The following is a 4,856-nucleotide window of genomic DNA, read 5'->3' on the forward strand; positions in this document are numbered from 1 at the left end:
TACTGTTGAAGTAGGTCTACTGTTTTTTATTTTTTAGCTAGGTGGTCCATGAGGTTTCTATTTATTGGTTAAGTGGTCCTTGGTCTGAAAAAGTTTGAGAAACACTGGTCTAGGAGGAGATATATTAGTTTAACTTTTTTTTTTTTTAAATGGCAGGAAAATTGACTGATTAAACTGAACTCTGAAGCTCTGAGCGAACAAGAGGAAAACGATTTTGTTCAAAAATTCAATTCTGTTCTGGAGATATGGGCATAAACGTAAATAGTGCCCCCTATGGACAAAAATGGGTGATGTGTGTTGAGATCATGCACTAATATGTATAATCAAAACAAATATAAAAGGGTTCCCACAGCTTTCTTCTTGGACCCTAATAATAATAATAATAATAATAATAATAATAATAATAATGATAAGGAAGAATAATCAGAACAAACACAATAGGGCTCCTGTAGCTTCGCTGTCTGGACCTCTAATAAGGAGGAATAATCAGAACAAAAACAATAGGGTTCCTCTTCTTGGACCCCAGAGGTGCCAATAAATGAAGGGAGTGCTTTGCTTGTGTGATTCTGTGAGAAATACGACAATAACATAACTTAGCTAACAACAGTAAACCATACATTTCTGTGGTCCTTTCCCTCCAAAAATGCATCATTTCAAAGACTACAATGGTAAAAACAAATTACCATTGAACTGATATCATTATTTTCTTGTAACAAAGAATGACCCTTGCCTCCCCCTTGTGCCAAGTTAGCGAGAGATATATTTTTTGATGAGAAGATTAAGAGGAACAATCCTTCAGGGCATGCAAAGAGAGAAAAAAAATCAATGAGAGTGAACTGCGAGATTAGCAGTTGGGTAAACTTGTGTTCCTCTTCAGGTTTGATGTCAACAAATAATAGCAATGTTAAGCTGATCTGCTGATAATCTCTCAATCCTGTGTCGCTAACCTACAGTAGGCAATGAAATTACTGTTTATTGACATCTAAGTAATAGGCTACACAACCGCGGCCTATGGGCAAACTTGTACGTCTGGAAATAGCCTAGTTTCTTAGCTATCCATTTAGTTCTGTGTAGATCCTTATACATTTTACTTGTTCCACAATAGAATCACTCTACACTTGAATTTAGCAAACTACACAATAAGCACAAGACAAAAACAAGTGGTATAGTGAATTAATCAATTAAATCTGTGGAACTGAAACATACCGACTAAGTTCAGATTAATTATTTAAATCTTAATTGGAGACATCGGATTTCTTTCATTAATTACAGTAGAATGGTTCTATAGCCATGTTTCATTTACCATATTACCATGTTTATTGAGTAAAGGCATTCTTTCCCTCAAAATCAGGAATGTTGAACTATTAGTATTAGTATTAGTAGTAACCATTAGTACTACAAACAATTTGTAGAACAAATACAATAGTACATCCACAAAATTACCATTTTATTTTTTCAGAATGGCCATTTAGAGGTCTCTATTTAAACCTAGAAAAATGAAATTCTACCGTTTTATTCTTTGACTTGCTAACTAGGCCTGTAATAAGAAATCAACTGGATCATATTGAGGTGCATAATGGGAATGGGAGCCTTGGTAAATTAAATATGATTTCACAATACAAATCTGTAAATTATGGCACATAGTCTGCATTGCAGTACATTGTCTCTAGATTTTGTTTGGAGACCACTTTATTTTTAGGCACAAAAACCCTTTGGGATCATTTTGCTTTCCAAATGTTGGGGGTAAGCTCTCTGACTGTGCAAATCTCCAGCCTGTAAGTGAGACTGAGGAAGAGAGCATGTTTTCATGCGAGAGAGGAATGCCTTTCTCATTACATTGCTGTCATTTACTCCTCATCCCCTGTACTCTTTAGTGGCATTAAGACGGGATGTAAATTTGACAGTTAACGCTGTTAGAAAATGGGTGGTTCAAGAAGGGCAGGAATTAGAGATGGGCATTAGGCGCTGATAAGCCCCTTTCCTCCGCTGCAGTGGCTGCTTAACATTCATGAGAAAGTCATCATCAAACAACGTTATCGCAGCTCTGTTGACGGCAAAGGAACATCATCACTATGATAATTTTTTTTTGCTGTGAGCCAAAAATGCCCTCTTTTATTTCAGGGGTGTGTTAATGAGATAGGAGCTTGTTGGTATGGGCAATGCAAACTTCTGACTCTCCCATGTTTGCCAGTCGCCTGGCCTCCCCCTTTTCTGTCTCCATTCTCTCCATGTTCTTTCTCAGACAGACATGCACACACTCTCTCTCTTTTTGATACTGAAGGAGTATTTCTGTTTTTTACAAAATAAAGATGTTGGGTTTAGTTAAAACTAGATTTATGTGGGGTTTTTTCATGGGAGTAATCATATGAGTTCATACACAGCACTATTCAATGCATGTTATACCGTATCTGAAGATTTCTCATATTAATTTCAAAATTATTAAAGCTAGGAATGTTACTAAAACAGTAAGTGTGTGCAAATAGTCTGACCTTATACAATGTGGTTATTTAGCTCTTGATGTTTAATTTTTCAAACAAAGACTTTGTTGGAAGGATAGCACTTGTTACATAGCCTATTTTAAGGACACAGGTAAGCACAAGGTGGGTGTTTAAATATCAAATACAATATATTATTACATACTGTAAATAATTCTTTATAGGACAATTTTCATTTGTTTGCTTAGTCCAGTCTGAAGACTTGTATGTTCAAATGTCTAATTACACGAAGTTACCAATTTTTGAGCATGTACTGTGTATTATTAAGTATTGTTAATAATAATAATAATAATAATAATAATAATAATAATAAGTTTCACTTTTATAGTGTCTTTCAAGATACTCAAATATCGTAGCATAAGAAAAAATACTGCAAAAAGTATATAAGCTAGTATAGGCACAAATGATTCAAATCAGACAAATACCCAATATGTATTTCCAACCTGAATGTTGAGTTGGAGTGAAATTAAATGTGTTGGTCAAATCATATACTGTAGTGGAAATTCCAAACAAATGGCACTGCCATTTAATTTAAAAATAACAATGTCTGTCTGTTTAATTTGAACTAGTCCAGAGATCACACTCAACAAATGTGGCACAAACACAGGAGACTGACAAGGTCTCCATTTTGAAACATTATGAAATTGGATAAACTTTAATTCTCTTCATAATTGTAACATTTGGAGCCAATCAGTGGGGTGTATATCTGAACCAATGTTATAGCCTAAGCCTCTCAAGGAATAAAGCCTAAAGAATTATACATTAAGTTCTACATACACATAAACACATACAGAGTGCATTTAAATTACACATTGGAAACAAATAGTGGATTTTATCTTTTCAAACAAATCTGTAAATCATATGTCCATATTGTTGTTCACTGACATGCTTTATTTTCTCAAAATTCTGTTGTTTTCATTTTTTAGGCTAATGTGTGTATGATTGGAGTGTTGCTTGTTATTACAGAGATTACTATGAGAATAAAGTGAGAAAATAACTAATATCTGCATTAACTTAGTGATTTTAAAATGCAATTTGCTTTGTTAAAGCATCCAAATTTAGGGAACTGTGCATCAGCACTTCTTTCCCAACTATATGTTGGGAAGTGGAAAGCCTGAACAGCCTTTCGTGATTTCTGGAGTTGTCCTCAGGAAGTTGTTTTACACTAATTATGCACAAACATATTATTATTATTATTATTATTATTAGCAGCAGCAACAAAACAAACACACAAAATGTTAGTGTACAGAAAGTTGTACAGAAAGTGATCTCTACACCCTTTGAGTTTTGACACCTAAAATAATTTTGTTATTGTTTTTGTTGAGACAATACACTTACTCTTCAGCATTGCAACTACAGAGGAGGTAATGACAAGGAGGGTATTTTGTTTGTTTATGAAATGATCCCTGAGCTCATCTCTTTTGCATTCAAGATACTTCTTTGTAGTTTGGCTCTTGACTTAAATTAGTCCTTGGTTAGTTGGCAGACACTTTGATATTGAAAACATAAGATTTAAATGTGTTCTCTCTGGCTTTGATACCAATAAATATTTGTCCTGGAAGGTATGGTGTCAGATGTTTCATTGCAGTTCTGCCTCAATTGTAATTATATTCTTTCCAATTGTATACCAACCCCAAAGGAAAATACTGATGTTTTGAAAACTAAGGAATATTTCACACTTTCACATGCAAAACAGAAATTGTGTGAAGTAGAACTAATTCAAAATACTGTGTTCTGTCAGTTTCTTTTGAGGCACAAAACAATTAAACGGTACCACCATAAAGAAAATCTATGATTTATGTTTTAATATGTGAAATTCTCTTTTATGTAATCACTGCAGTTGGGTGGCAGCAAAAGAAACAAACTATACTTTTACATGACTAGATATATAGTGGACTTCCTGGATCCCATTTGAATAGGAAATACTCTTCATATATAAGTGTACAAATAGATGATTTTGATATAATGCCAAAGCAACTTAAATAACATCTGTAAACTAAATCCTCTTGAACTCAGCTTATGTTACTCTAAAGGGACAAGTGGTGGGTCTCTATATTGTGCCTTCCTCACTTTGCAGGATACCAATAGGGGTCAGTCTTCCTAATTCAATAGAACCATTCAGGGTGAAATGTATCCACCTGGGTCTAAGAGGAGAGTGTACTCCTCTGTACACGTGTACAGTATGTATGTGGCTGAGAGAAAGAAAGTTCACAAATACATGATACTGCATTCAGTACATACGTTAGTTTTTTTTAATGGTTATGTTGATTGCTTGAAAGATGACTTTAAATTATTTACATGATTTTCAATGGCATTTCTATTAACTTAACATGCACTGAAATACACTGGATATGTTATTTT

Source organism: Alosa alosa, chromosome 18 (genome assembly GCF_017589495.1).
Source record: "Alosa alosa isolate M-15738 ecotype Scorff River chromosome 18, AALO_Geno_1.1, whole genome shotgun sequence".
Lineage (NCBI taxonomy): Eukaryota > Metazoa > Chordata > Actinopteri > Clupeiformes > Clupeidae > Alosa > Alosa alosa.